The following is a 9,086-nucleotide window of genomic DNA, read 5'->3' as shown; positions in this document are numbered from 1 at the left end:
GCCGTATAGTCTGCAATGTCGTGCATTCGATTCCAAGATCGCCTTATTTTGAACTAAAAATTAAATAATTTAATTTAGATGGCATTTTACTTCTTTAATGGTACCCAATTAAAAAAAATAAATGTTGCACTTAATCCAAACCCAGCTGCGTGCCGTTTATTTACTACCAAAATGGGTTCTAAAGTTTTTACTTTTCTTATGCACAAATCTTAGGAGAAATCGCTTCTTAAGCCGAACTTTTTTTTTGGGTTTCTCAAATATTTTCGACATAATAGAGAACCCTTCAACCTTTAATACCAGAAGTGTTTTACTACATAGCCCCAAATAATCCAAAAGAAATTCATAATGAAATCTATTATTTTTCGTTTCCCAGGTCGTCCAGATATTAATGGAGCCTTCACAACAAGCTTTTCAGGCTTTCAACGCTTTATTCAGCTATAAGGTTGCAAACAGAGTAGAAGCGAGGCCGAAACTGAAGGTGCAACAGGGCTGCCAGAAGTTTAGAGTTTAAAATCCGTACACGGACAAGTTGTACAATTGGTACGATCAAATTTGTTTGGCGAGCACAAAAAAAATCGATTCAACCTAGGTGAACAGAGGAATCGTACTTTTAATAACATCAACTAAAGCAACACATTTCCACTAGTCCTATTTATTGATAGCTTCACAGACAACCTTATTATTTTCCGACTAGAACTCTTTAACAAGCAGTGTGTTCTTAGTTTATTGTACTAAAACTTTTCAGTTAGGTTGCCGACCATACCGAGTAACAGTGTAATGTTTGAAGCGATGGTTAAATTTAAAAAAAAAATAAAGAAATTTAGGTTTTTTTTTTTAATTTTACGCGATAAAACTTCTCAACAATCGAAGTCTACCTATAGATTGTTATACATAATTTTAAAGGCCAATAAATCCTCTCTCATGTTTGATTTTTAAAATCGCGTTAAGTTCGAAAATAGCGCATTTTTTAATAAAAAAATGGAGGATTCAGGAACTATAAGAAACCTATGGCGCAAATTTTTACAATATGAAAAAGACACTCCGAAAATCCATACAAAATCCGTACATTTTGACGGAAAGCTAAAAATCCGTACGTTGAATCCGTAGAACCATTTTCACCCATGCAAATCCGTTCCGTACGGAAAAATCTGTACATCTGGCAGGGCTGAGCTGTAAAGCCGTACATTATTAAACAAATGAATTTGTATGCTCAGAGCATCACTGAATTGAACGCACACAAAGTAAAAGCTCTTTCTGGCCGTAACTCGGTGTGCGTCGATAGGAAATCTTTAAAGCACTTTAAGAGGCTGCTCCGTCGGGATAATTTTTGGTCGGGACGGTTTTAGGGTTATGTCCTCAGCCATTAAGAAGAAAACTTTATAACAACTTTCTGAAATACCTACAAATATTAAAACACTATAAATTTCTATTCATTTTACTGAAAGATCATTTGAGCTGTATGTAAAAACATGATCTTTTGCTTATTTCCTCTCACAATTTATTTTTCGTTCAAATCCTTCAGAACGAGTACTTAAATTAATTACCAACAAATTGCATACAAATTGACAATGTGTCAACAGCTCGATCGATCGACCGAGCGAACGTTCCAGTGATCAAACCTGATTTCATCGAAATATGCGTGACTTAATAATTTTCACTATTTTGCGACAATTTTGGCGGCACTACAGAAGCCGCAAATAGTTTTCGGCCGCGGCAATCCTTTGATCTCCGAGCACCGAGAATGTCAAATATGCAACTTTGTAAAAGGCCGACAGCATTACAACGAGCAAGCAACTAAAAGAAAAAATACACAAAATCATCCCAAAACACCTTAAAACACTAATGACACCGTAGGCTCCATCTCGACCGCTGCTCAGCGGTAAATTTCCAATTTTTTTTCCGTAGCAAATTACAAATCACACAAAATACGCGCAAATACAATTTTCGAAATTCGTCAACGGCGACGAACAATTATCGACGTATTTACTTCATTGATTGTCGATCAAGGCGATGCGTTCAAAGTGATCATCATTAACGATTATAATAATTATATTTAAAAGGATCATAATCATCGATATGCAGCGAAGAGAATTGGTTGTCACATTCCCGCGGTAGGCGCATATGGTACGAAACAAAGGAAGAAAAGCATTCTGTAATCACTTTCCTCGTACGCGAATAAATGTGCCAAATAATTTTCGTAAATCTCGTTGGCTGGTTGTTGTTTTTTTCTTTGCTTTTACATATTTTGGTTTTGCAGCCGAAATCAAGCATTAAAGGACAAGCAACGCAATCCCGCCACACCCCAGCTCCGCTCCGCTGCGGAAATTCCCGAAATTGCTGTTTCGATCACAATCGATCACATAAAGCTTTGTTGTGCCACGATCGTGGATCATTACATTCGGCTGGCTAGCCTGACGACTTGGCTGGTGTGCAACAAATTGTTGCAAAGTGAGGGTAGCGTCAATACGGTGATGTGCGTGTATGCATGTAAGTAGTGAGAAAAAGTTGCCAAATCAATTTGTGATCCAGCGCATATAAGCGAAGAACCTGCTGACTGATGCCACATTTTTACATGCTGTCAAGGACTTCGCGCAGTCTCTTTGAATTCGGCAGCTGACTTGTGGTCTCCGACCGCTCCCCCGTACCTCCGATTGTATTTGCTGAAAGCTACAAAGCCGACAAAGTCCATGGCGGCATGTTGAATGGCATTATTGACATTATCGACGCCGCCTGGGACGTGACAAAATGTTTTGACGCATCAACGGCACTTGATCTTTTCGTTTTTTTTTTTGGTAGAATGCGATAGTGCTCTGATTTTTCAAGTTATAAACAATAAAATAAACATGTAAGTTTGTATGTACCATTGCTTGATAATAAGAAAATATTTTTTTTACTTAGATCAGAGATTATAGTTCTTGCTTTTATTTTCATCCCAATTTCCATATTCTTGCAAGATTGCCAATCTATGTCCAAGTCTAGTCATACGATTGAAATAAAAGTGCTATTTCTGCAAAACGAGAACGAGCTTAAATTCGTTAGATTTATTAAAAAAAAAATCATAGCTAGTTAAGCCGTAACTTAAATCCACGGATTCGGCCTTCGGATTCGAAAAGTGCCTAAGGATATAAATCAAGGGCATTCGCCCAAAGAGGCATAGACTCACTCTTGGAGGGGCAGTGCTTGAATACTCCGATGAGGTCAAATATCTGGGGATTACGCTAGATAAGAGACTTAAGAGAACGATTTCTAAATCCACACCAGGGTAGCCAACTCATTTTTGATAACTCCTGATATCGACAATGAAATTCCTCAATTTCGCCGGAAATTTCGTAAAATTCCCCACCTATTTGTACTTTGAAATATTACTAATCAGTCTGTTTATTTTTTTAGTGTAATTTAGCTATGTATGTAGTCATAGACCAAACCAAACTTTTATAAAGTTAGTTAACAACTAAGGAAAAAATGTGCATATAATGTTTACGCACATACAGTAGTCGAAAAAAATTTTGCCGCTCCAAATTTTGACAAGTTTTCACAATTATTATACTTCTTTTTGTTATTAATTTGTTTATTTTTTTTAAATATAGTTGATTCTTTAACAAAAACCAAATAAATCAAAGTTTCAAACTTTGTGTAATATAACAAAAAAAAATTTCTACAAACTTTTGTAAAAATTTCGAGCTTTTTAACTAGATTTTGAGTATGCAGTTTTGTAGCCCTCTCAATTGTAGTTAGTGCAAGTTTCAAGTGGCTAAAATTTTCGTTTTAAAATTTTTTTCCGAAAATGTCGCGGTTTTCTTCCACTTAAAAAAAGTGTTTATTTGTTATATGAACGCAAAGGCGGCAAAGAAAATTTTAAATCAACCATAATTTGCATAATTAGTACTTTTAGTTGAAGTTTCATTTGTTATGCATTTTACCTCATTATGAAATTACCCTGCAGGAAACTTAGCTAATTTAAAAGTAATTTATAAACTACTTTATTTTCAATGATAACTAATTGAAATTCTCACTAAATTATCTGCAACGCACTCATTTACTTTACATGGCGATGTCCAATTACCTTTTCCTGCATGTATTTTCAACTAATTTAAAATATATTTGGATTAAACAACTTCGCTTTCGTTCTGCACTTTACAGGTGCTTTTTCACAATTAAGAAACCCGAAATTAAAAATTTTAGATTAAATGTTTCGCCTAATGAAATTTGAACCGGGGCACTCATGTCCGCAATCAATTGTAGCAAACATCTTTGCACGCTCAGCTACAGACATACATGTAAATGTGATTTCAAATGTTCAGTTTGAATTGTGTGCAAGCAGCAAGTCGACTGTCCGACTCTGTATTTTATTTCTACTTTTTTAAATTGGATTTCGTTCAAACAACTTCAAGGTCAGTATGTTTCTTTTGAAAAGGTTTGGGTTCTGCACCTCCCAGATGCTTTTTCATACTTCCAAGATACAAGTTGTTTCTTTGAGTAAAAACAGTATCGAAATTCGAAACATTTACTCATTGCATTTGTTTTAAATTAGTCTTCCAATTCTTCTTCTTATTTGACGCTGTAACCACCTAAGCGATTTTGGCCGAGTTCAACAAAGCACACCAGTCGTTTCTTTTCTGTGCCAACTGCCGCCAATTGAAAATGCCAAGTGAAGCCAAGTCGTTCTCCACCAGGTCTTTCCATCGCAGTGGGGGCCTCCCTCTTCCTCTGCTACCACCAGCGGGTTCCGATTTGAATACTATCAGAGCTAGAGCGTCGGTGTCCATTCGAACGACATGGCCAAGCCAGCGGAGCCGCTGTATTTTAATTTGCAGCACTATGTCCATGTCGTTTTAAAGCTCATACAGCTCTCCGTTCCATCGTCTGCGGTACTCGCCGTCGCCAACGCATAAAGGCCGGTAAATCTTCCGCAAAATCTTTCTCTCGAATACTCCAAGAGCCGCCTCATCGGATATTGTCATTATCCCATGATGAGTGACTTATAGACTGTGGTTTTCGTACGTCGAGAGAGGACTTTACTCCTGAATTGCCTGCACAGTCCAAAGTAGCACTTGTTGGCAAGAGTGATTCTGCGTTGTATTTCCATGCTGACATTATTATCGGTGTTAATGATGGTTCCCAAATAAACTAAATTCTCACTTTCTCGAAATTGTAACTGTCAACAGTGACGTGGGTGCCAAGACGCGAATGTGCTGACTGTTCATTTGATGATAGGAGATACTTCGTCTTGTCCTCGTTTACCACCAGACCCATTCGTTTTGCCTGCTTATCTAATTTGGAAAAGGCGGAACAGACTTCGCGGATCTTGTTACCGATGATGTCGATGTCATCCGCCAGCAATTGCACGCTCTTGTAGTAAGTTGTTCCTGAGCATTTGAGTTCTGCAGGTCTTATTATCTTCTCCAACATCAGATTAAAGAAGTCACATGAAAGAGAGTCACCCTTTCTGAAGCCCCGTTTGGTGGCGAACGGCTCGGAGAGGCCTTTCCGAATTCTGACGGAGCTGGTGGTATTGCTCAATGTCTTTTTACACAACCATATCAGTTTGGAGGGGATGCCAAATTCAGACATAGCGGCGTATAGGCAGGGTGGGGTTACTCGAAGAAGGGAGCGGTAAAATTCTTCACGGATGGATCAAAATGTGGAGACAGAGTTGTTGGAGGCCTCCGGACTTCTGCAGTGTTTTTCAGGTGGAAATAGCTACCACCAAGGAAGCGGTAGACTCACTACTGAAGGGTGTGATAGTGCGCTCGAAATCGGTGAAAGAATGTCTAACCCCTCTATCAGTCGAGTCGAAGTACTTCTTAATAGGGCTAGTTTAGGTGCTGGGTCACAGTAATATCGCGGAAAACAACGTGGCTGATGACTTGGTGTTGGAAAGGCACCCTAAAACATTATCCTCAGATAAGGAGCAACTGGGGACGCCTTTGTTCTCACGAGGTACACACTTGGATGGTTGGGCGTAGTGTTATCTTTGCGAGCGCTAGACTAGCATGCATACTTCGTACTCTCTATAATGAAGTTGCATACTCTAGCTAATAAAATGGACATAAGAAAGCGATGCTACATTTGTGACATAAAAATGGAAAGGAAGACTCTTCTCTGCTGTAGAAAGTGTTTCTAAAGGGCACTTTAAATGACTTTTTGAAGCGCAAGATACGATTGTCCCATGGTTATGGGGGTAGCGTTTTAAAGGTGCCGAAATATACTTTAACTCCCAAGGGCTATTGATGGGGTTTCTGACTGCCCATTCTGCGATTGGCATTCAAGCGGAAGAATAGGAATTTCACCTAAGCCATTTTGTATCAACTGTCAAGAGGAAGATGAGGTGGAATCATCGCCAGACTTTCTTTTGACTGTCCAACCTTCGCGAGGCTAAGATGGAAGTATTTTGGCTCGCACTTCTTAAACTAAAACTGAGCTCTCCGGGATCGAAATTAGCCGTATTCGAAATTTAATAATCGGCTATATGAACAAAATTTCGCAGTCATATATTCATTGGTGTGCTTTTTATGGCATTGTAAGACATTTTGGACCTTATCGTTTTTCGTATATTTTTTTTTTGGATTTATGGCCATAAATGTTACATACAATTGGGGTTCTACTCAAATTCGTTATAATATTTTCCAAAAAATGTTTGGGGCTGTACCGCTGTGTGCCGCCCGAGTATGTCGATTATGCCAAGGTGCCCTGTTAATATTGCAAGCTCTGCGTTTCAGCAGAGCTCGGAGAGATTTATTGTTGCAGGTTCTTGAGAAGATTGCTGAACCATGGCGATACGGAATGTACCATTATGTCGAATTAGATTTTAAGGGCAAAAAAGACCTCTCTTGCTATTAGTAAGCATTCTACGTCGGTAGGTATATGTAAAACATTTTTGATGCACGCTGAAAAATAAAAATGTGCTTGTAACTACATAGCTAACTACTAAATAACAACAAATTTATAATAAAAATAAAAAAACATCGAAAGAAACGCTACAAGGATGAGGTCCTTAATAATGCACTAAACAGAAGTGTAACTATGCGTAGAAGTGTAGCAGGTGAAAAATAATTGTCCATCCAACCTGTTCATCTACAAAAAAAAAAGTTCATGTCTCTCTCCCTCTCTTCCTTTTAATCGCTACAAACTGACTATCTTTACATGCAGGTTTGCGTATGGTCTCATTACCTGAAGCGCATGCCTAAATCTCTAAACAACACGGTGCTAAGAAACAGAAAACCATCTGACTGCCGCTGGCATCTGCAACATATAATTTCCGATAAACCAAAAACGAGACAAAAGCCAAAACGAATCAATGAAAAAATCAAAATCCAAGGAAACCAAACTAACAAAAACCTAAATTAGGCGCGTGTCTACGAAATAAAATCACAAAATCAACTCATCTTCATTGCCCGCTGTCCGTCCGCGGAGTGCCTTCTAGCCGTCGATTGCATATTGCGTCGAGGAGCTCATAAAAGCGTATATGTAACTGTGTTTGTGTGCCGACCAGGCTTGTATCTATCCTTTAAGTCAGAATTTCAGCTGATGCTCTGACAGACAGACAACGATGATTTTGGCTGCGGCCAGTGGATGCAGGTACCAGCGCTGTGTAGAGCTATGCTTGAGACTGTAGCGGGGCAAGGTTGCCGGGATGCATTGGATGCCAGTGGTGCTACAAATTAAAAATGCGCGCACAGAAAACATTTTTTAAGTATTTTTTTTCTCGTTTTTGATTTTGTTTTTTGTTATTGTAGTTTTTTTTCTGCTGCTTTTATTTGGTGAACGAGTATTCCTGGCCAGGCTAGCAAGCTGCAGCGGGAAATTTTTCAACGCACCTTTCGTTGTCTGTCGTTCGTTTGCTGCTAAAGCGACAGGTGCGCATGTTGCTGGCGCACACCAAAAGCAGCAATAAGAAGTCAGGGGCGCATATACATATGTACATACAAGGCATTTAAAGCATACAAGCGGAGACAAAACAGCAGTGCAGCCACAGAACATTTTCAGCTTAGATGTCCTAGCGGCTCCTCCAACTACTCATTTACGTATGTATGTATGTATGTATGTGTGTTTGAATATGTGTATCGCTCGTGCGCACTTTCAAGCGCGCCGCTCATTGCCGAAAGGAGATTCGCGTCCTTTCGTTGTTTTCTTGCCTTTTTTCTGGCTAAATCGTTCAACAGACAATCACTCCAACGGTGGCCGTATGTTGCGGCTGCTGATCCTGATTATTGGCAACACAAGTCAAGTCAAGGCTCAAGTCGAGTTCCGTCAAGTGCCGCAAGAAGAGCAACAACAACAACAACAACAACAACAACAACAACGCTATCTTTTGCACTGGATTCACGCCGCATTGCATTTGCGCGCCCTCCGTTTCATTGTACATGTTCGTTGTAAGTATGCGGCAACCGCTGCGCTGTTGTCCTTTTTGTCGCCGCCAACAACAGCTACACAATCATTGTCCACTCATCTACAATGAATTCTCAACTGACTATGTTTTTGTTGCTGTTGCTTTTCGTATTCTTATTTACGGGTATTTCAAGATTCACAGTTGCAACTGCAGTTGCATACCTACGGAGGCTTGCGCAAAGCGGTCATCAGTGACGAGCGACGACCAGTCGACGCGAGGACAAAACAAAATTAATTCCTTGCCATAATTTATAATTCAACAGATGACACGAGCCAAGCCACAAGGCAATCGGCCTGCACCATCGACGTCGAAATGTGCGCACTCCCCGTTCAGCAATTGCGTGTAGTGGCGAAGCGCGGCGCGGCGCGGCGCATCACATATGCTTCGTTGCGGCGGCCTTAATGTGCGGCACATGCCGCACAGGTTGTTTGCAAATGTTTCTCGACAACTACTTTGCGTGCCTCCAACTTGGTTGTTGTTGTCGTTGCTTTGTTTTTATGGATTTTAATGTGTTGTTGTTGGCACGCTGGTAAAGAGCAGGGGTAGCGCCCTTTTGTGGCCCGGGAATCCTTTGTGCCACTTTGCGCAAACACAACAGACTTGCAAAACATTTATCCTTTTTAGTGTTTATTTTGTAAGCTTGTTTTTTTTTTTTTGTTTTCTTTCATTTGCGTTTTCAATTTCATTACAGTCGCTT

The sequence above is a fragment of the Rhagoletis zephyria genome, unplaced genomic scaffold (assembly GCF_001687245.7).
Source record: "Rhagoletis zephyria isolate East Lansing unplaced genomic scaffold, Rhagoletis_zephyria_1.1 Rzeph_scaffold_05688, whole genome shotgun sequence".
Lineage (NCBI taxonomy): Eukaryota > Metazoa > Arthropoda > Insecta > Diptera > Tephritidae > Rhagoletis > Rhagoletis zephyria.
The sequence above is the reverse complement of the archived record's forward strand: the minus strand, read 5'-3'. Positions refer to the sequence as shown.